Genomic DNA, 25,152 nt, shown 5'->3' with positions numbered 1-25,152 from the left:
TGTTGGACCTAACTGCAGGACTCCAACATGTTTGAGATTTTCCTCGGGGTTCATTACGTTTGGGTTTGTTTCTATTATTTTGGTGCTTGTTTTGTGTTTCAAAGGTGGACGTAAGGTCTTAGGGATTTTCTCTCTTTTCATGAGTAAAAAAATATCAAAGAAAGGTTTGGGACTTGCTAACTAGTGTTTACAATCTGATCCTTTATTTGGAGAGGAGGGCGAAGAGCTCATACACACTGTAGCCATGATTTAATATCTCTAAATAATCTATTTCTTAAATATCCAGTCTTTTCCCCTAATTTTTCTCTCCATAGGACAATTATTTTGTATCCCAATCTTATGCTCATTATTTATATTGTTCAATTTTTTTTTTCCTCTTCAGCCCCTGAAGTGTTTTACGTAAACAACTTTTTTCTAAAATCCTTACCTATTCGTACTTGCTAAGTTCACCATGTACTCTGCTGGGCAGAGAGAACAAAAAGTTTACAAGTACCACATGATCTCACTCATATGTGGAATCGAATGAACAAAACAACCTGATGAACAAAATAGACCCAGAGGCACAGAAGCACAGAGCAGACTGAGGAACCTCAGAGGGAAGGCAGGGATGGGGAGAGGTGGGAGGGGAAGATGAAATGGGGAACTAATATGCATCTATGCATAGCCCCTGGTCACACACAACAGTGCAGTGAAGGCTTGGGGGGGGGATGTGGGGGGCAGAGAGCCATTGGGAAAAAGAGGGGGACATCTGTAATACTTTCAAAAATAAATTTTTAAAAAGGAGTTTAAAAGTCAAATGACAGAAGTAAAATGAAGTTCCATATAGAATGTAAATATATTTCCCCCGTCACACTGAATTTTAGCTATTACTTATCTCAAGTCCTAAACACAAACCATGCCACGTTGAAGTGTGTGATTCAGCGCAGTATTCCTGAGCTGCTTCTTAGGATCTCAGCGATGGAAGGAGAACAAGAGAGTTTGTTTTCTGGGGATAATAAATTTTTATTATATTACTTCCAGTCAAAGTGGTTCCTATTAAAATAACCCTTCCTGTCATATTTACCTGTCTTAGGTAGCTTCTCGGGGAATCATGCACTTAACTTTCAATGTTGAAATAAGTAGTAAGTTGTACTTTTATCTGAGTGCAATTGCCAAAGTGAGCTTACATCCCTAACACGTTCTTCAGAGAAAGCTTCCTCTCTCTCTGCGATCTTTACCATGAACACCAAAGCTGTGGTCTTTCCTGGGCATCTTTTCCTTCCCACTCTCCTTGCTTTCTCCCTCCCTCAACTCCATCATTCCTGAAACCGGCTCTTGTCTGGATAGTTCATCTGACATTTTAAATGAAGAACATGCTGGAAAATTTAGGATAGAAAATCTTTTATCATCACTCTATACCAGTGGTCGGCAAACTCATTAGTCAACAGAGCCAAAAATCAACAGTACAACGACTGAAATTTCTTTTGAGAGCCAAATTTTTTAAACTTAACCCTTTGCACTCGCTTGCTTTTTTCTCGATTCCTTTATTCTACTCGGGATTTAATTTTTTAAATACCCCAGATTTTACAAAGCGTGGCAGTAGAATAAAAAACTGGAGTTTCTTTTCATACAAACTTATTTATTTGGATTTTTTTTATATTTCAAATTATTGATACATTCAATAACCGTCACACTCGACATCCGAGTGCAAAAGGTTAAACTTCTAACGCCACTTCTTCAAAATAGACTCGCCCAGGCCGTGGTATTTTGTGGAAGAGCCACACTCACGGGGCCAGAGAGCCGCATGTGGCTCGCGAGCCGCGGTTTGCCGACCAATGCTCTATACCAACAGAGGGGAACATCAGGCCCGCAGGCTGTATAAGGCCCGAAAATCGTTTGGCCAGGCCCTGCGAAGGCATTAGTGAGTGCGTTAATTACATGTTTGATCAAATATAACAGGCTAAGTTTTAAGTGGATAATTTTGCATGGCCCGTGAATGTTATGAATGTCCAAATGGCCCTTGTCAGAAAAAAGGTTCCCCACCCTGCTATACTGTAGTCAATTAAATACACACTATGTGTTAGGCCTTGAAGTGGGTGCAAAGGTAGGTCAGACTCGCTCTCTGCCTCTCTGCTTATGATCTGTAAGAAAGACTCACCTGCAAGTTCAGTGGAAGGTAATATGTCCAACAGACCGTCAAACAGAATAAGGGCTACTCGAAGCTAGTTCCAGAGACACAGAAGCATGGAACAGACTGTGGAACCGAGAGAGAAGGTGGGGGAGGGTGGATGGGTGGAAGGAGATCAACCAAAGACCGTGTTTGCATATATGCATAAACCATGGACACAGACAATAGGGTGGTGAAGGCCTGGGGCAGTGGCAAGGGTGGGGCAGGCTAGAATGGGTCAATGGGGAAAAAAGGGGACATGTGTAATACTTTCAACAATAAAGATTTTTAAAAAGACAAAGAGGAAAAGATTTCTTCTGAAGAGGACATCAGGAAAGCTTCATACAGAAAGTGGTGTTGGAGTTGAGCTTTGAATACATAAAGTATTGAAAGGGATGGTACAGCTGAAACCGGTTTGGCTCAGTGGATAGAGCGTCAGCCTGTGGACTGAAGGGTCCTGGGTTCGATTCCAGTCAAGGGCATGTACCATGGTTGCGGGCACATCCCCAGTGGAGGGTGTGCAGGAGGCAGCTGATCGATGTTTCTCTCTCATCGATGTTTCTAACTCTCTATCCCTCTCTCTTCCTCTCTGTGAAAAATCAATAAAATATATTTTTTTTAAAAAGGGATGGTACAGTTTTAGGTACATAAGAAAACAACAGTGTAATAATAGTGCATATAAAACCAGTGAGGGAAAGCTACAAGTATACACGCTGCAGATAAAGGCCACCATGAGATACTAAATGTATTGGAAATAAAACTTAGTTAGGTTTGCAAAATTTGAATACGTTTGATGGTTTCACCAGTGTATACATATGTCAATCTCATTAAATTCTATCTTTGAAATACTTACAGTTTATTTTATATCAATTATACTTCTATAAGGCAATTTTAAGCATAAATATTATTTCACCATAACATTTAAATATTTAAAATATATTAGTTTAATGTGGGCTTATTTTGTTGCACTCCATAGTGACCCCAAAGCAAATATCCAGTTTCTTTCTTGTTTTTAAACATATTTTTATTGATTTCTGAGAGGAAGGGAGAGGGAGAGAGAGATGAAACATCAATGATGAGAGAGAATCATTGATCAGCTGCCTCCTGCACACCCCCTACTGGGAATGGAGCCCATAACCTGGGCATGTGCCCTGACTGGGAATCGAACCGTCACCTCCTGGTTCATAGGTCGACGTTCAACCACTGAGCCATGCTGGCCGTGCCAGGCCAAATATCCTATTTTTGATAAATGAAAAGACTGACTATTTTCTAGCCTCAGGCACTGTATTTTGGTTTACAGAACTGAAGGATCTAATATGACAATACAGGGCATTTTTAACTGTCAGTATTTATTAATAAATAATTTATTCCTTGCTGTCTTTTCATTCTGCATTTGCTAGGTTGCCCATATCCCACTAACAGAAGACATTCCCAGGGGAACTTCCTAGCTGGCAGAGTGCTGATTACATCAGACTCTTCCTACAGCTGACTTCTATGCTGTGTGCATTGTGATTTCTCTGTAAACAAAACGGGAGCATTTATTGAGAGGAGGAAGCCGAAGATTCTCCAGCCCCACTTCATGGATGCTTTCCTTTCGGCGGTCACATTTATATTTTAGGAGCTGGAAGGCACGGCGGCTGAGAAATGCTTATTCTAGGCAGCCTGCAAATGGAGATGTATCTCGTCTGCACGCGCAAGAGGTTTTTCTTACCTCGCTGACTTCAATTCTGGACCAGTCTGTCCTTTTTCCCCCAGAATTCCAGCTCTCCTGAATTAACCGGCTCCTCCAGGGACCAGCGTCCCCTTGCTCTTTCCTCTGTCCCAGCACCGAGCTACTGGGAGGGGAAGTTAATTTCACGTGTGAAGATACCAGCAAGCTGGCTAACACCATGACAAGCAGCTTTTTATACATGAGCTTCTTTAATCCTCACAACCATCATAGGTGGTAGTGACTTCATCAGCCCTCATTTTATAGGGAAGAAAATTAAGGCATCCAGGGAGGACAGGTAGGTAGGTTTTTCTCAAGGTCACATAGCACATACCATGACGAACTTAGATTCAGAGTCTAGCCTTATACTTGATCATGTAATATAGCCTCTTTCAATCATTCAGAAAACCATAAATAAATATATTAACTAATACCATCTTTTACATATAACCAAATACTTTAAAACCCAGAGAAATATATTTTTGTCAGGAACTTCACGGCACAGATATAAACAACAGTCCTCCCAGTTCAGAATTTAGGAATTCACCAAGTAATACAAGCATATGGAAGTATTTACATAAAGAAACTGGAAAGTAAATGATTAATAATTTGCACATACAATTTGAGCACGTATTCGTCAATAAGCCACACATAAATGGCACATAATTTACTTCATATTTTTATATTCTAGATCATACCTATAACTCTAAGACAAATCAACACTTTGATTTAAGTTCAACTTTATCTGAAACTGCTCTTCCCCTAAGAGTTGAGACTGGTTATAAAATATTAGAAGAAAGGAGACAACCACCAGAAGGTAATATTTTACTTTAAAAACAATGACAACCTGTGGTCGAGAGCCGTGACATTTCTGCAGTAGCAAGCTCTATTATGTGGCTTACGTGCTTCTCAAGGAAGACAGATAAAGTGGGGCCCACTGCACATTGCTCAACGTGGCATTCTTAGGGGCAGCTTTCCTGCCACTGATGATTAATGTGTCTAATAAAGTCACTTTCTGCTAACTGTCGTTTGGCAAAAACATCAGGTCCTTTCAGGAAGAAGAAAACAACATAAGGACGAGGAAGCAACTGTTGGAGAATGAAGAAGAAATAAGGAAGAAAAGATGGAGAAAGCCAATGGCGTTATCCTAAAAGCTCACTATGACAGCAGCAGAGTGAGAGAGGAAGGGAGAAGGATAGAGAGGTGGAAACATTGATTAGAGAGAAACATCACTGATCAGCTGCTTCATGCATGCCCTCCCCCGCACCCACCAGGAATCAAGCCCACAAACCTGGCAGGTGCCCTGACTGGGAAGTAAAACAGAGACCTCCCAATTCATGGGTCAATGCTCGACCACTGAGCCACACCGGCCAGACAGGCCGGTTTATTCTTGTATGCCACTGAGGTTTTGTGGTTGGTCATTAAACAGCATCACTGTGGCCATAAATACCTAATGTGAGAAGTTAAGAATTTAGTTGGTAAATAAATTTGCATGTCATTTAGAAAAATGTGATGTAAAAACTAGACCATAAGCACACATCTAGTAATTTTATGCTCAAATGATGACTCTTTTTATACAAAATTTAAAGCCATCCAGTAGAACACAATAAATTGAAATTTATGAGTAGAGCACAGGTGACACTTATGTGCAGAAATTATCTGAAAGCCTTTTATGCTTTAATTTATTCAATAGATATTTATTACCAAGCACTAGAGCTGCAAACATGTTGCTAACATGCGTGTGCCCTGCCCGGGAAAGCCATGGGATGTGGATATATTCATTTCTTCATCAAAAGAACTTATCAAATTTATTCTGAAGCACTGATATGGTGCGCATTAAAAATTGGCAATATAATCAGCAATCTTTAGACTCAGAGGACCAAAACGGACCAACTTTCATGCCCTAATCCCAGGAACGTGACTATGATGAGATGTCACATTTGGGATGGGTCCAATGTGACTAACATTACTAATCATTTGACTAAAAAGGGAGATTCTGCAGATGGGCCTGAACGAAGTGCATGAGACCTCACATCGGGAGCTTTTTCTCTTTTGATAGCAGAACAGGAAGTTGGAGAAGGAAGTCAGGGGTAACTAAAGTGCGGGAAGGATTTGTCAGTGGGAAGAAACCACCTTATAGGTTGGGTGTTGTCAGACATATATGGCCAAAACTCCTGCTGCTGCTGAAAAAAAAAAGGGCAGATATTTTTTTCCAATCACATTTTTTAAAAGCAGTAAAGAGCCTTGGTAGCAATAAAATAAAATAAAAAGAACTAAAAATCTATAAATCCGTGGAATTGAGGCCCTTCCCAAAGGGAGTTGACAATATTCGGCTGTGCTAGTATTTTTTACTGAAGGCATTTCCACATCGTGGGCAAGCCTAGAGGATCTGGATGAAAAATGGCAGAGAGGGAAAAAAGAGAGTAGTTCAACAAGGTTGATGAGTTGGGAATTGAGGACACAGGTGAATGGCTGGCTGCACAGGAGGCTGGGGACGAGAGCACAAATCTTCCTGAGGCAGAGTGCACTCTCCCTCCCTCTTACGACAGGCAGGAAACCAAGACCTGACCGAAAGGGAACGTAGTTCAGAAACACGGTCAGCTTCCTGAAGACATGGGCACGGCGGGGAAGCCGCACGGGGCAGGGAGAGACTCCCGAGTTCCGTTAAAACTCCTAACGGATATAACAGACTCTCTCATAGTCCTTGGGGATAAAAAAATAAATAAATAAATAACATAAAAAAATAAATATATATATTTATATATTGACTTGGAAAGCTCTCAATCAAAAGCTTGGGAGAGCCATGTTTAGGGGAAAAGGCAAACAAGAGGTATACAGAATCTTATCAAGACTGAAACAAAGACCAACTAATCTTAATTTCTAATTGGGTTTAGGTGGTTAGCTCCTCTTGTATTTGCTTCACATACAATGCGGAAAACGTAAACTTTATTAAATGCAATATAATATCATCCAGAACCTCTAGAATTATTTCATGACACACTAACTGGCATTAAATTATAAAAAATTAGAAACAGGTTAAGAATGATATATAACCATGCATCAAGGAAAAAAGATGGAAAATAGATTCAGCCATGCCAGTAGCTATATATTAGAATTAATAAACACTTTAAAATAACTACAATTAATATGTGAAAGAAAATAGTGAAAGATAGAGAAAAATGCATTAAACGTTAATGAAATTTACCACAGTACTAGGATCGATTCCACAAGAATAAAGAATCAGTTGACACTGTTAACAGAAAATAAAATGTGATATCTGAAATTATGAATAGTGGATAGTTTTAAATGGACACATCAGAACAAAACAAGAAAGTCAACAAATAATGCCCTAAAGAACAGGGATAGTGTCGAATAGAGCAGAACATAGGAGATATTTTGGACACTCTCCAAAATGTACCATAATTATAATTAAAGTCTTAGAAGGAGAGAAGAGAAATAATGGGTGAAAAGCAATATTCAAAGGAATAATGACTAGGAATTTTCTAAAAATGATGCAAGATTCACAGCGTCAAGAAATCTAATTATACCTTAAGCCGCAGGTACAAAAAGAAAGTGCACCTAGGCACTTCACAGCAGAATGCTGCAAAGAATAAGAACGTAAACCATAAAAGTCAGGCATGGGAGAAGGACACCTCCTCTTCGGAGGACAACCGTAAGAATGACAGCTGTCTTCTCATCACTGCTGCTGGAAGTGAGAAGGCAGTGGGATGACATCTTTGTACTTCCAAAGACTAAATACTGCAATACAGAATTCTATGACGGGGATATAACCTATCCTTCCAAAATAAATGTGACATAAAGATGCTTGCATACAAAGACTGGGGGATGATGTCAGTAATAGGAACATTGTTAAAAATAAAAGTCTAAACTAAAGCACGTTCTTAAGGCTGGGCAAAGACACTGATCTAAAATGTGAACACAGAAATATAGAATGGAATTAAAATTCACCAAAAGAAGGTAAACAAGATGGATGGATATAAATAAGTGTTTAATGTGCTAAATAATTATAGGAATGTCTTGTGGGGTATAAACTATATGTAAAATAAAACATCATGACAATAATAATGCAAAAAGATTCTACTACTATATAAATTGTGTTAATTAAGAGGAATAATCAAGCAATATTTAGCATGCTAGATAAGCTAGTAAGACAAACGCACTCCGGAGAGTAGGAAATTAACCACATGGGATACAGGGCCTTGACATGTCATACAGTGAAAACAGACAGCATTTCTGTTTTCAAACTCCGTATCTGAACAGATGATAAGCAGACATTCTTAAGTTTGTATGCAATAAACTCATATTTGAAATATTAAGTTTCAAGAGAGAATGTTTTAAAATAGGAGCTAAATTAGATAGCTTAAAATCATAACATTTGCATAATTTGTTGTTATTCTGAACAGAAACATTAGATTCAATCTCTTTGGGTTCCTAATGAGTCTTTATTAAAATACACATTTTAAAGACTTAGAGAATCAGACTTATAACACTGGAGTCTTATTGCATGTGGTATTAATCAATGCATAAAAATCAACTTCAAATTCCATGTAATTAGAATTGCTTGAAGGAAATGCATTCTTAGAATTAAAGATTCTCCAATAAAAAAATAATTAAACTGTTAAAATCGTTGGCATAGGTAATTAGCATTGTGAATTATTCTAACTTTGCTAATTTAATGATAGCATTTGTGGGTGACAAAAATATGAACCACCATGCACAGAATATATATATATATTTTTTAAAACCTAATTATTGTCAGTTTTGATTAGGTAGACTAATCACAGAAAACAGTAAGATCAATACTTTAATACAAAAATAATTCTAAAATAATTAATATTTTGCTTTCCAGAGAACTTTTTCTCTGGGAAATGTTTTAACTTCTCAATTATGTCTTTCTATGGTTAAGTTCCCAATTATATCTTTCTACCCTTAAGGTAAAATTAAGACTAATTTACAATTTAACTCAAATGACTTAACCATTATTCCTTTTTCAGCAGCTTTATTTGGAAATATTTTCTCTGTTTACTGTTAATTATCTTCAAACACATAGCACATTCTACTTACTAGTATTGTCATTTAGCTCAATGTTAAAAATATATTCTAATAACACTGTTCTTCCATTAACTTTTATGCAGGCAAGGACCATCAGCTACAATCCTGAAATGATTTTGATCAAATAAAGTATACAGATTCTTAGACATATTGCTTAAAAAAGTAGTTTAACATCCTATATAATAAAAGGCTAATATGCAAATTGACTGAATGGCAGAACGACAGATCATTATGATGTGCACTGACCACCAGGGGGCAGAGGCTCAATTCAGGAGCTGCCCCCTAGTGGTCAGTGCACTCCCACAGGGGGAGCGCTGCTCAGCTAGAAGCCAACCTCATGGCTGGGGAGCATGGGCTGGAGAGCATCCATGACAGCACTAAGGATGTCCGACTGCCGACTTAAGCCTGCTTTGGACATCCCCCGAGGGCTCCCGGACTGTGACAGAGTGCAGGCTGGGCTGAGGGATGCCCCCTCACTGCCGAGTGCACACATTTTGTGCACCAGGCCTCTAGTCTTACCTAATAATAGACAAAGATGTAAATTGACCGTACCTCTGCTACGCCACCAGCCAATCAGGAGTGATATGCAAATTAACCCAACAAAGATGGCGGTTGATTTGCATACACAGGCGCCGAGTGACGGGGGCGGGATGCTTGCCCCATGGCGACGACGCAGGCGTGCTGGCCCACCCCCATCTCTCAGGGCCTCTGGGCAGCGTGGGAAGGCGGGGCCGGAGCGGAAAGAGGCGGCTCCAGGGCCTGAGTGGAAAGGGGCTGGGCCAGAATGGAAAGGCGGTGCCAGCAGCCAGGGAAAGGAAAGCCCATTCTAGCACGAATCTTCGTGCATCGGGCTTCTAGTTTATAATAAAAAGGTTTGTGGGAAACGAGAAAACTATGGTTTATGTTTTTCATAAATTCTCTGCTGGTTTGGATCAATTAGTACAGTTCTAATAGAAAATACAAGAGAAATGTTTTAGAAATTGAACGAGTAAAGGTTACTACAATACTAAGCTAGCCTTTATTCTTAAATAAGTTAAAGGAATGGGCAATACACAGCTTCCTGCAGTTTGGTTCTACACTGTATTTCTTAGTGTACAATTTGAGAATAGCCTTAAGTCAAATAAGCAGGTCGCTTGCTGAGTTTCTTAGTTTCTGGTTTCTTAGCCACTAGGTCTTCAACAATATCCTCCTGTCAAATGTTGCCTTTTTATGGGAAAGTGTACTGATGTCCTGATTAATGAACAAACTCTTTTATTGGCATTCACCGCAGGAGACATCATTTTAATGTTTGTCTGATCAATAGTTCCATCAACACTAAGAATTCCCACTGTTAGTTTGAATGGCTCTAACTATCAGGAATTGTCTGTTGCTTGATAAATACAGGGGAACCATTGTAAATATTAGCAAAGCAAAGAAAATGGATGTTGAATGTGGTGTTCTATCATATTTTACTCCCAAAGAAAAGGAAAAAACAAAACCACACTGGCTAGGGCTGATATGCTTTAAATACGTTTGGGTAAAGCATAGACTGACCTCTAGATGAGTTCTTATTCTCCATAAAACACAAGAAATGCTTTACATTTAGAGCTATTTATTTAAACATGCTCCTCCAAATCTGTGTCTTAAAATACAGTAATGTTTCTCTTATTTTTAGTGTATAGAGACCAGAGGGGTCTTGTAAGAAGGCAGCTTGAGCCTGGCAGGTGTGGCTCAGTAGTTGAGTGTTGACCTATGAACCAGGAGGTCATGGTTCCATTCCCAGGTAGGGCACATGCCCAGTATGCAGAGTTCAGGAGGAGCCAATCAATGATTCTCTCTCATCATTGATGCTTCTCTCTCTCTCTCTCCCTCATTCTCTCTGAAATCAATAAACATATTATTTTTTTTTAAAAAAGAAGGCAGCTTGAGCTTCTGCAAAGATAGATGAGAAGACCTAGTATGTATGGGCCTACTATTTATCTTACTCATTTTGACATTAGCCATTTTATCGTATACAGAGAAATAAACTCAATGGGCTTCATAGTTTTTCAATCAGTCCCTCTGCAAATTCAAATTGTGCTATGCAAAGAACGCAACATAGCTCCTATTAATTCCCAGAATAATACTGAGAGTCCTTTCTAGATAAAGTAATTGAGACTGCCATTTTTTATTATTTAAAAATAGTAATGTGATGTTATCATTATGAGTTTGACTCATTTTACTGTTATTTTAATGGAGTTAATACTTTATGAATCACCTGTAAGATATGAAATTTAATAAGTAAGTCAAAGGACAAAAACGTGGTGTTAAGATGTCTTATCTGTCAGGGATTTATTATTGACTTTATTTCAGTGGGACTATAATATATTTAAAATGAAAGGCAACTGAGCTATGTGAGGTTTATGCTCCCACAGGGAATAATGGGCAAACCACTGCACATCAGTCTTGGAAGTCATCAAATAATTCTTCATTAGAGGGAACAGTGAGGAGATGGCAGCGAAGAAAAAAATATTAGCTTCCATATATTTAAAAAAGAAGAAATACAACTCTAGAAAAAGTGAGGAACGACCTTAACTGGAGTTTATATTCAACCTGAAAAATCAAATGCAATGTGCTATAATCTATGGAAGGGCTGGGAGACTGAGAGGGGGATGGAGTTCACCCAGGGCAGGTGGCATGGGGCTGCTGCAGGCAAGGAATACTCTTCCGGCCCAAGGCCTGAGAACTGACAGCTGGCTAAGGGGAGGAAACCCAAGGCTGTTGAGGTATACTATTCCTGAGAGGAACTGGTAAAAGTTTCTGATGACCGGGAGATCAAATAACTGTAACTAGCTGATATTTATTATTAAAGATCAGTAGTATAAAATTCAGGTTGTGGCCCAATCTATAACCACACACAGTGTTTGAGTGATGAGAGTGAGCAGTTAAGTACACTGAGTAAGCACTTTCTAATGATAGAAATGAACTTAATAACTATATATAGTGTCATATTCTTAACCTTATTATATACAGCTTCAAAATTACCTGATAACTTTCTTAAAAGGAGCTTGTGGATAAGCCACACTCGAGACTATATGAATATGAAGGAATATAATGACTGGATATCTCCTAACACTAAATGATGTGTGAGTCCTCAAACTAAATGCATTAGCAGGTTATAGAATCAGAACTAAGTGATTTTAGAAAAATCACCACTTAGACCTTCATATTGAAATGTAAAGGATCAGAGATAAAGACAAATAGGAGAACAACCGAAGAGAAAAGATGGATCTCCTGCAGAAGTACAACAATAAAATTAATAGAGATGGTAGATAAGCGAAAATTAATCAGTAAACGTTGGAATCATAGCTTCAAAGGGAAGTGGAAAATAATAGTAAATTGGAATTCAATTATTCTCTACTATTATTCAAGCAAAAGGGGGAAATGATGCAGAAATGTACTACCTAGAGACTGTCAGTGAAAGGAACACAAGACTATCATAATTAAGATGAAAAATGGATTAATTTAAATAAATGAGTATAAAATTAATGATAAATATTAACCAATAAATACAAAAGGAGCTCGGCTGGTGTAGCTCAATGCTTGAGCGTCATTGACCCATGAACCAAGCGATCCCTGGTATGATTCCAGGTCAGGGCACATGCCAGGGTTGCAGGCTGGATCCCCAGTAGGGAGCATGCAGGAGGCAGGCAATCTATGTCTCTCTCTCAACAATGTTTCTATCTCTCAATCATGCTCCTTTCCTCTCTATATATAAATCAATAAAAATATGTTTAAAAAGGAGGAGGACACTATGGTGAACAAAGAAATTCATACAATAAATCAGAAAGTATGAATAATGATGTATTGTATATATTCAATAAATAATAAAAAATAAAAATGCAAATTTCCCATTCAAAGGAAACTGGAATTGGAAGTACAGATATGAATAATATAGAAAAGGAAAGGGGAGGTTTAAAGAGAAATCATTCCACTCGGATTTTCTTTCTTCTTTTATGAGGCCAAAGATTATTATTCATTTTAACTATAATTTACTATATTCATTCCAAATATAAAACATGCTATGGGAAGAATAAAATATATATTTTATCAACCATTAAAGAAAACGTGTATGTGAAAAGGACTTTAGCAATCCTACATCTCAGGAAATTTTTAAAAAGTAACAGAAAGCATGACAAAAAAGCACAAATGAAGGTGACAATAACTGCAAAGTCCCCCATAACCACTGTAACCCCATGCTGATCTCATCTATTAAAAGTTACAGAGCTTCTCTTCAAACTAGGTATTGTTTTAGGTAATAAAACCAAGCATAACTTTACAGAATAAGTGGAAATAAATGGATGGAGGAAGATATACCTGAAAAAGAGAAATCTCCTCCCCACCCCCCAAAACTATTGTGCCTCAATATTTATATACTATCTAACAAAAGGATAATATGCAAATGCAAATTGACCGTCACTCCAACACAGAAGATGGCTGCCCCCATGTGGTCAAAGATGACTGCCCCCATGTGGTCAAAGATGACTGCCCCCATGTGGACACAAGATGGCCAGCAGGGGAGGGTAGCTGGGAGGGACCAGGTCTGAAAGGGAGGGCAGTTGTGGGAGATCAGGCCAGCAGAGGAGGGCAGTTGGGAGGGACCAGGCCTGTAAGGGAGGGCAGTTGGGGATGATCAAGGCTACAGGGGAGGGCAGTTAGGGGTGACCAGGCCGGCAGAGGAGGGAAGTTGGGGGCGACTGGGCCTCCAGGGAAGGGCAGTTGGTGGGGACCCAGGCCTGCAGGGGAGAGCAGTTAGGGGGGACCAGGCCTGCAGGGGAGGGCAGTTAGGGGTGACCAGGCCTGCAGGGGAGGGCAGTTAGGGGTGACCAGGCCTGCAGGGGATGGCAGTTAGGGGAAAACAGGCTGGCAGGGGAGTGGTTAGGGGGTGATCAAGCTGGCAGGCAGAAGTGGTTAGGGGCAATCAGGACAGCAGGCAGGCAAGCAGCTGGGAGCCAGCAGTCCTGGATTGTGAGAGGGATGTCTGACTGCCCGTTTAGGCCCGATCCATCGGGCCTGAACGGGCAGTCGGACATCCCTCGAGGGGTCCCAGATTGGAGAGGGTGCAGGCTGGGCTGAGGGACACACACGCCCGTGCACGAATTTTGTGCACTGGGCCTCTAGTTAAAAAATAAGCCTGTGACAAAATTAAGTACAAAACTTCACACTAAGAAAAGGATATAAGTAATATTTTAATAGTCAAGCAGAAATGTATATATATGTAAATATATATGCTTGACTCTATTGAATAAAATTATTTGTAAAAATACATCCAAAAAAATAAAGGATGAAATCTTGACATTTGCAACAACAACATGGATGGACCTCAAGGGCAATATGCTAAATGAAGTAAGTCAGCCAGAGAAAGACAAATATCACGTGATCTCACTTATATGTGGAATCGAAAAACAAAACAAGTTCATAGATACAGAGAACAGATTGCTGGATGCCAGATGCAGGGGTAGGAGGTGGGAGCGATGGGAGAAAGGCATCCAAAGGTACAAATTCCTGTTATAAAGTAAATCCGTCATGGGGAAGTAATGTACAGCATGGTGACTGTAGCTAATAATACCGTAGTGCATATTTGAAGGTTGCTAAGAGAGTATATCTTAAAAGTTCTCATCACAGTAAAAAGATTTGTAACTATGTAAGATGACGGACATTAACCAGACTTGCTGTGATTATCACGCAGCAATACAAATGATCAAATCATTATGTTGTGCCTGGCCAGTGTGGCTCAGTGGTTGAGCACTGACCCTTGAACCAAGAGGTCACTGGTTCCATTCTCAATCAGGGCACATGCTCAGGGTTGCAGGCTCGATCCCCAGAAGGGGGCGTGCAGGAGGCAGCTGATCTATGTTTCCCTCTCATCCATGTTTCTATCTTTATATTTCTCTCCCTTGCCTTCTCTCTAAAATGAATAAAAACGTATTTTTTAAAAAATCATTATGTTGTATACCTGAAAACTAAAATATTGTGTCAAATATACCTTAATTTAACAAGATTATAAACACAAAAAATGTTTTACTCTGCAATCTAATTTAAGAAATTAAAGGTCAGAGATTACTGTGAATGAGTATATGGACGGAAGTTGAAGAACTGAGATTCTAATCCAGGTGCATTTGCTTTCAAAGCCTGAATTGTTTTTAGGATACCTGATAAATCTCGGAAGGAACTGATGATGAATATCACATAATATACAATCTAGGTGCTGTATTTACAAAAAGACAAGTGGAATTTAACCACCTAATTTAACTGGGTTAGCCTGGTGAAAAATTGCTGTTCTCTGTCTGAAGTTTCCTAGAAATAAATGTTTTCTAACTGAGGGAATATGATGAGAGATAAAAATTAGTGATAAATATTTCAGAGTCTTATGGAAGATGTTTATTTTGGTTCCTATTTATTAATTTACTAACTGTTCTATATTAAAGGAGGAGAAAGAAAATATCAGCACAAGAGAGAAAAGCTTACAGAAACGATCAATCAGAGAGCTCACCGACGGGTCAGATGAGTGTGTGCCTGGATTACTTTTATTTCAAGTTCCTGCACCTCATGCTGAGGCTCAGACGGATCTTCGTGAGTTTCCTGATTTCTAAATTCTTAATCACCTGCCACTGCCTCGCGATGCAGCGTTTTACAGGTAAAGATGTTTGTCAAGCGCTGAGCGTGGTAGCCTGTGCATGTTTTCACATACAGTTCTTTGCATTCAACAGGAACTGTGACACAGCCACTGAGCACCGGTGATTCACTGGACTGACTTCACAGGAGGATGGTCTGTCTGTTTTCCTTGTCTTTGTTCAACAGTTTAGTTTCTTTTGGTGACACTATTTCCTCAACAGGGAGCGGCCCTGACATCTTAGCTCTCCTCTGAGGAAGGAAACCGTTCTAACTTTAAAGGACAGTGTATTCATCTGGAATTCTTCTCATTTATTATTTAAATGTTCCCTAGACGACCCATATATTCCTTTATTAGGAAACGCGGGGAGTCATCTTCTTACTTCAGCTTGAGTAACGGTGGGAAGACAGTGTGCCGGTGGAAGTTGAAGTGATGCCTCTAAATTACTGGCCTTTGGAGACCTGCAGGAGGCGTTTACATTACAACGCAGGCAGCACCCTAAACACTGTCCGCTCAGCAGAAGTCTCCCCCAGCTCAGCACATCTACTGCGCATTCTCTGGCGCCACTCACGCTGGTGTCCCCAATGGCAAACTTTAGATTTTTAAACTGTTCATTTTTCTTATGATTGCATTACACTACAGGGCCATTAAAATGATTACAAGGACAAATGAAGAATGCTTTCTGAAGCAAAAAAATAAAACCCAAAAAGGTAGTTGAGTTTTTAAAAGGAAAATTGATGGTAATGAGAAATTAGGTATGCACACAGGATGAAAAAAAAAAACACACCATAAATTATCTATGTTAAATATTGCAAATTATAAAAAATATCATTTACATACAGTGCATTTAGAGTGAAATAGTATAGCAGTTAAGAAAAGAAGGTAAACCATGCAATGGCCTCTGGCCCTTCCCTGCTGTCATAGTTTCTACTATGCCTGAGTTTTGTTTTCTTTCCTGTTGCATACATCAGATTTACCCTGGATCACACTGTACCTGAGTTTGGCATATTATATTAACAAACTACTGAAAAAAAAGACAAACAGAAGAAGATAACCAAGTGTCTTCATCTTATACCTTTATTCCTTTCAGGACTTTACATTTATATATATATATATATATATATATATGTATATATATGTGTGTGTGTGTGTGTGTGTGTGTGTGTGTGTGTGTGTGTGTGTGTGTGTGTATTGATTTCAGGGAGGAAGGGAGAGAGAGAGACACTTCAATGATGAGACAGAATCATTGGTTGTTTGCCAACTGCACACCCCCTACTGAGGATCTAACCTGCACTGCAACCTGGGCATGTGCCCTGACCACTAATCAAACCATGATTGCCTAGTTCATAGGTCGATGCTCAACCACTAGCCACACGGGCCTGGCTCTTCCAGGACCATTTTTTTTTGGGGGGGGAGGGAGGTTGTTGGTTTGTTTGTATATGATGATGAAACAGAATAATAACTACCATATAGAGGCAGCTACAAAGGTGAAGTGGAGGTTGCTTCAATAGACCTAGGATACAGGCACTGATAAACTGACAATCACTACTTTTCTTGGACACAGTCTACAATTTACCAGTAAACAAAGCGGATAAACACACACAGTAACAGCAGTTCTCAGAGGTGATGCCTAATTAGTTTTTACAGTGACTCCATGACCTATGAACTCAAGTATCAGAGTATGTCTATCCTGGGTAAGGACTGCCATTTAAGTGTCAGACGTGGCGATTTGATTGTTTTCCTCTTGATTAGTGTCATAACAATAAACACATATCCACGTGTTCCATCATCAGGCCATTGAAAGCACACGTGAGAGAAGGAGGCCTTAGCCACGGGCCAGCATGGGCCTCAACAGAAGTCAGCTGCAGGCTAATGGCTCATTTGCAGATGCCCTACTATTGGGGAGAGACAGCATCTCAGGAGCAAGCTTAGGAGTCATGGGGGCCAGAGAGTGTACAGTGACTCTTCTGAGCCTCAAGAATGGTCCTCCTTACAAGTAGTGGTGGGTGCAACCGTCCATGTCAGAAGTAGTCAGCTGACTGAGTAGACTTCATGCTAAGCAATCGTGTTTATTCAAAATTATCAACCAAATCTTACCTCATCCTAGCTCAGTGGTCGGCAAACTCCTTCGTCAACAGAGCCAAATATCAACAGGACAACGATTGACATTTCTTTTGAGAGCCACATTTTTTAAACTTAAACTTCTTCTAACGCCACTACTTCAAAATAGACTCGCCCAGGCCGTGGTATTTTGTGGAAGAGCCGCACTCAAGGGGCCAAAGAGCCGCATGTGGCTCGCGAGCCTCAGTTTGCCGACCACAGTCCCAGCTAATTACTTACATTTTTCAGATTTTATTAAGGACACCTTTTTGGAGAGAAGTTTTGCTTTCATCAAAAAAGTGACAGTCCCAGAGATTTGAACCGACATGGACACATCATTATCACTCAAAGTCACAGTTTACATTACAGGTTCTATGGGTTTGGAGAAATACGTGACATGTATCCACCATTATAGTTTCATAAAGAGTATTTGCACTACCCTAAAAATCCTGTGCTCACTAATTCATTCCTGCCTCCCCCAACCTCTGGCGACCAATGATCCTTTTATTATCTACGTAGTTTTACCCTTTACAGAATGTCATATAGTAGGAATCATACAGTACCGATTACATTTTTGGAAAAAAAAATACCTTTCTACTTTGCCTTCATAATCCTATTCCTCTGCAGCCATCCCTAAAGCCAACCACTATCATGAATTGGGATGTAGGGAGCCATGTAAAATATCTGTGTGCCTGTGTGTGTATACACCTACAGCTATGATTAACATATACAATAGTTTAATTTTTTAATAACTCTCAAAATGGTACTTTCTTGAAACTTATTTTCATGCAATGCTCTTTGCTTTGAAAACTATCCAGAATGAATAAAAGAATATCCAAAATTAACCAGTTCCATAATAATGGATATTTAGGTTCCTTTCAAAGTTTCACCAGCACCAAGAAAACTGAAATGAATATTCTTATATGTTTCCTTATTTAAATCCGCCAAATGTCTGCGGCATATGTTTGTAATTTGAATCGGTGTTTATGGGTTTGCACAGTTGCAAAACAGCATTCCAAGGTAGTGAAGTGGTTTTGCAAAAAAAAAAAATAAAAAAAATGATGCTCCCATAAGCAATTTTATCCCTCATATGATTTTCTACATTTTTCCTTAGCTCAGCTTTTGATTAAGTTGTAGATTTTCCTTACATATCCCGTTAGATGTGTTTACTGTGGATTTTAATCTTTTGCCTCATATGTGGGGCGATTACTCAGAACTATAAATAAAACTGCTGTAATTACCCATGCCGGGTTTCTGTGTGGACATGGGTTTTCAACCCCTTTGGATAAAAATACCAAGGGGAATGAGCGCTGGATCAGACAGTAAGAGTATATTTAAGTTTTGTAAGAAACAGCCACACTGGCTTCCAAAGCGGCTGGGCCATTTTGCATTCCACCGACAAGAAGAAAAGAGATCCTCTTGCTCCACATTCTCGCCATCAGGTGGTGTGGTCAGTGTTGTGTCAGATATGCAGTGGTACCTCTTGTTTTAATTCGCATGTAATTACATATGGCACAGGAACATCCTTCCACAGGCTTAGATGACATCTGTGTGTCTTCTTTGATGAGGTGTCTCTTAAGGTCTTCGGCCTATTTTTCAATTGGGTTGTTTTTTTTTTCTTATTGTTGAGTTGTAAGAGTTCTTTGTATATTTTTAGATAACAGTCCTTTATAAGATGCGTATTTTGCAAACATTTTCCCCCAGTCCGGGGCTTGTCTGCTCATTCTCTTACTTCTCTTCAGCGGGTTCTTGGCAGCTCCGTAGTTGTTTTGGTGAAGGAACTGATCCCTGGAGCCCCCTATTCTGTTGTCTTCCGTGATAGTATCTCCCCGTTATATCTTTTATTTATTCACTAACGGAAAGCACTCATGCTCCTGATGGCCCATACCATTCTCATTGTTCTGGTTGTATCAGTTATTCGTAATAGCATGAAGTATGAAAGGGAAAAAGGCATTTAGCGAGTTGTTCAGTGTCCAGTAACGTTACAGAACACTTGCTATCTTAACTGCAAAATATTCTCTGCAGCTACTTTCACGTCCTTTTGTCAATGTTTGCATTGCCTTGGAAAACCAACGAGAAAAGTTAAGTATACATTCTCATGCCCAGGAAACGACTCTGGGTCTCAGTTGGAAGAAAAATGTATTGAGGCCAGTTGAAGCCAAATGAAACAGAACACTTTTTATTTATTTCGAAAGGACTCCTGGTCTCAGGTCTGGGAGAGTTTATGCTGCTTCAAGACTTGAAGGAGCCCTCCAGCTATTCCTGGGTTTCTTTTTCTCCTTTCAAAGCCTGCTCCCAACAGAGGCCAAGAGATTCACACTGAGAAACGCCCTCACTGGCGAGGACTGGCCTGCCTCTCTTTTGTTCCTTAAACCTTTTCTTCCCAGTCATATGGTCTATGCACTTGCTTATATCTGTGTTCTTCATATCATAGAACAATATAAAATACTAAGTATTTTCTAATAACAGAAAGTATTTTCGATATTTTAAGCAAAAATTTTTCACACAGAATTTACAAATCCGTGCCTATGTGTAATTATGATGAGTCTGTGAGTGTGTGTGCGTGTGTGATTGTGTAAGGAATGGCTCTTCAGATAACAGACTCACTCTCCTTACACACTGAACCCCTTCACGTAAACCTTGAGATACCTCGCTGTAGCCCTCCAATAGTCTCAACACAAATGGAACTACTTGTAGGATTTAAGGTCTACTGGGCTAGTTTAGGAAACTAACATCCAAAAAGTGGTGAGTGACTTATTCAAGACCCCAGAGGCCTTAACAAATGCGTATTTCCCAGGCGGATTGACCATTCTGGTTCTGTTGTAGCTGTTGTCATACAGTTCTTGGTGGGAACTGCAGTCTACTTAGGGACACACAGCACAGTGATCTGAAATGATAGGAGAGATGACGGATTTATGGATACACACTCACAGAAAATCAGAACACTCGCTTCAGGCAAAGTTTTGTGGACTGCAAGTATCAGAATCCAGGCTGCTGTAAGAAAGGAAAGCCATGTGAAACAGCTAGGTGTAATTCAAGTACAGCTGAGCCTCACAAATGACAGGAACTGGAAAATCATCAAAAATCCAGAACCCTGGCCGTTCTTCCTTTAGGTATTTCATGTTCACTTTTCTTCTGTAACTTGGCTTTCTTATTTCTCCCAGCATCCACTATTTCATTCTTCTAGCACACAGGAGAAACATAAACAGGCCACGGCACCTGGCAACAGCCCCATTGGTTTTCATCCTCTGCTCCTGAAATCTGTCCCAAACCAATCCCACCTTTCTATAAGAAAATCTGATGGAACTGGCTCAGTGAGGTGACTTCTCTGGTCCAATCAAATGTAGCCAGGGAGTTTGCCTTCAAGTCCACATGATATAGTACATTGGACATGGATAGTCTGCAGTCTGGTAAACAGTAAACAGTGGGGTGCGGGGGTGGGAGATGAGTAGGCAAAACGGAGAGGATTTTCAGGGGAGTGAGAATACTCTGCATGATACTGTAATGGTTTTCATTTTACACTTGCCCAAATCCACAGAATGTTCAGCACTAAGAATGAACCCTAAAGTAAACTGATGTATCAATGTAGGTTCATCCTTGGAGACAAATGCACCATTCTGGTGAGTGATGCTGATAATGGAGGAGGCTATGCATCTTTAGGGGCAGCGGTTCTGAGGGGAATCTCTGGACCTTCCTCTTAATTTTGTCATAAAACTACTATAAAAAATAAACAATTTCACCCTGGCTGGTTTGGCTCAGTGGATAGAGCGTTGGCCTGGGACTGAGGGGTCCCAGGTTCGATTCCGGCCAAGGGCACATGCCTGGGTTGCAGGCTCAATCCCCAGTAGTGGGTGAGCAGGAGGCAGCCGATCAATGATTCTCATCATTGATGTTTCTATCTCTCTATCCCTCTCCCTTCATCTCTAAAATCAATAAAAATATTAAAAAAATAAATGAATAAATAAACACTTTCAACTAGAATTAGAAATAAAATAAACCATAATTGTTCATTATTATATTCGTTGTTACCAACATATGCACATCAATGATTAAGGACAATGCTTCTAATACTAAGTGATGTATTTATCTATACTAATAAAAGGGTAATATGCTAATTAGATCAGACATCTTCTGGACGTCCTTCTGGACAAAGCCACAGCGGCTGCTGCTGTGAGGGCCGGGCCGAGGCTCAGGCAGCCGAGGAGGCCGGCAGTGGCAGTGGCAGTGGCAGCAGCAGGGGCATGATGGGGGCATCGCCTTCCCCTGATTGGCCCAGTCGCCTCCCGCAGAGGGAGGCCAGAGGCAGCAGCAGCGAGGGGGTGATGGGGATAGTGCCTTCCCATGATCAGCCAGTCGCCTCCCGTACAGGGAGGCCAGACTGCGGCTTAGGCCTGCTCCCCACAGGAAGCGGGCCTAAGCCATCAGTAGGACATCCCCTGAGAGCTCCCGGACTGTGAGAGGGGGCAGGCCGGGCTGAGGGATCCCCCTCCAGTGCATGAATTTTCATGCACTGGGCCTCTAGTCTATATATATATAAAAGGCTAATATGCAGTGTCCCCTCAGGAGTTTGACTGGGAGTTCAAACGCCCGCTATGAGGTGTGCTGACCACCAGGGGGTGGCGTGGAATATGGCGGGCAACTAGCGGCGGCAGCAGGGTGCTGAGGGAGCAAGGGAAGGAGGCGGTGAGGAGGCAGGGAGGCAGGAAGGCGGGGAACCTGATTGGCCCTGATTACAGGCCAGGCCTAGGGACCCTACCCGTGCAAGAATTGTGTGCACCAGGCCTCTAGTTCTATCATATGTATGAAAACCCAGTATTCCAAATGGTCTGAGAAATAGACAAATCCTAAAGGTAATACTCAGATACAGTTCCCTAAAAGGTGAATCCTGTATAACGTGTTCAGAATTAAAAAACAAAAACAAAAAAAAAACCTCAATAATCATCAAGCACAGATAATTTCCCTTCCTGAGATTAATGCCAGTGACAGCTAAGATAATATGTAATCAATATTATCATAACCCCTGAGGATAGGAGTTCAGTTTTGTCTTTTTTTTTTTTTTTTGTACTGATTGTTATTTGGATCTTGACTCATTCAAGTCTTTGGAAAACCCTTAGCAGAGGCCTTTGTACTTAAACCCAAATAAGATCCGCACACCCTAAGGGTCCCAGGCAATGTGCTATTTGAAAGTTGAAGGGTTGCTCATTACCTGGACGCTCACCTGGTAGTTTCTGACTGTGAGAGCGAGGTTTGCTGCTCAGCTAAGCCCTGGGACAGTGTGAAGGACTTGAAGGTGACACTGGAGGACGGGAGCATTCATAGCCCAAGGCGATGGCACGGAGCCGCCACTGCATTACCTTGCCGGGAAACCTCCAGTTTGAAGTATCCTTGTGGGAGTAGGAAAAAAAAAAAAAGTGCTTCGAAGTGTTTGATTTCCAGTAGTTCTGAGCACCCAGGAGATAAAAAGTATTGAAATGCGGCATTACCATATCTGAATCAAGCCGGTGTCTGTATTACAGCACCTCTTTGGGTTTTTATAAGAGAAACAGTGGTGGCAACATCAAGGGGAAAAGAGTATCACTTTCCACGGTCGAACATGTGAGACTCGGCACCTAAATGTGTGTCTTCATTTTAACTCAGAGACACAGAGATGTCGGGGAGAAAGACGAATAACGCCTCGCTTTCACAGTTAATGGCACTCTTACTAAAACCACACCCAGGAAAACGGGCCAGGGAGGTGTGCTCCTAAGAACTGTATAGCTCATTAATCCTCCACACTCGGTCGCGTTTTCTCAGTGTTCGTGGCTTCCGCCTTTTCAATGAGCTGGCACCAATGGCTGTCACCCCAGAATGAGAACAGCCTGATGGGCTGCATGGGGGGTGCTCACATCTCACACCAGTCCCAGTGCACAGGGCGCATGCGTCTCAGATCGCTGCACCAAGCACCGACCTTGTCCGCTTGCACAGGCGTATCTGCAGTCCCAGCCTGGGCCCTTTCGTTCGCAGCTCTGTACCTGGGGCCTAGAGGCTTCCTCAGGAGGTGAGGAAGGTGGCGGAAATGTGAGGATACTTTTCCCCTCTCTCCCTCAGGACTAAGCACATTGCCACTGCTAGCCCTCTGCTCTCCCCTTCCCCCGCCTCGCGCCCGGACACCTGCGGGAATCTTCTGCTCAGAGCTCCCTGGACAGTGAGCTGAACCCACACCTGCGCTGACCCACCTGCCTCACCTGCTGCACCAGGTCATGTGCTTGGGGGTGGGGGGGGCGGTGAGGAACAGGGCCGGTCACCACGTCTTTCCCGGGTTTAGCCTCTTCCTTATGCTACTGCAGCCAGCGGTTACGTTTATTTGGGGTTTGTTGCTTTGATCGCCTACTTCAGTGGTCGGCAAACTCATGAGTCAACAGAGCCAAATATCCACAGGACAACGATTGAAATTTCTTTTGAGAGCCAAATTTTTTAAAACTTAAACTTCTTCTAATGCCACTTCTTCAAAATAGACTCGCCCAGGCCGTGGTATTGTGTGGAAGAGCCACACTCAAGGGGCCAAAGAGCCGCATGTGGCTCGCGAGCTGCGGTTTGCCGACGACGGGCCTACTTGAACACTTAATGCAGCTCTCTCCTGCTCAGCTGTGTTCCTCACAAAGTTATATGTTTCCTTCCAGGGTTTAAAAAAGTCATTCCAAGTGTGTCATCCCTCTCTTGAATGTCCTGTCTTCAGGGAGAGGTATTAGGGAGGCACAGGCTGAGGCCTGCACTGTGCTAAGTGCCGGACCACAGAACACAAACAGCCAATGTGCCTACTACGCGCACACACACACACACACAAACACATGCACAAACACACAAACACACACATGCACACACACTCACACACACAAACACACAAACACACACACACACATGCACGCACAAACACACACAAACACACACACATGCACATACACACACACACACACGTGCACACACACTCACACACACAAACACACACACACACGCACACACACGCACACACACGCTTACACACAAACATTTAATGATGAGTAGCCATAAGGCTTACGATAAGATCCGCCCAAAATAGCAACGTCACACTGGTGCCTGACTTCCCTCACCTAAAAGGCAGACTGTCTAATGGATGAGTCATCCCCTGCTAGAATCCGCAGTCTCCTAGCATCCACGAGAGTTTGCTGGGGTTCTGTGTTTGGGGGCTTACCCTGCCAACAATCACAACTCCTCTTACAGCTCATCTAGCCCAGCTCTTCCCTGTCAAAATAATGACACGGTCAAATGCAAAGTGTACGTCTTGATGCTCAAGACCCAAATCTGGCACCTGAGCGTCGCGTGCGTCACAGAGCGGACGTGTCTGCAGAATGATTTCCACTTGACAGACATCTACCTGCTTCCCCATCACAACGCGCAAGTGCCAGTCCACTCTAACAATATTATGTAAAGCTTCTAGGGCAAAAATGCAATTCGGGTTTATTCTAATGTGGACTCCCT

This window comes from Eptesicus fuscus, chromosome 22 (assembly GCF_027574615.1).
Source record: "Eptesicus fuscus isolate TK198812 chromosome 22, DD_ASM_mEF_20220401, whole genome shotgun sequence".
NCBI classification, from domain to species: Eukaryota; Metazoa; Chordata; class Mammalia; order Chiroptera; family Vespertilionidae; genus Eptesicus; species Eptesicus fuscus.
The sequence above is the reverse complement of the archived record's forward strand: the minus strand, read 5'-3'. Positions refer to the sequence as shown.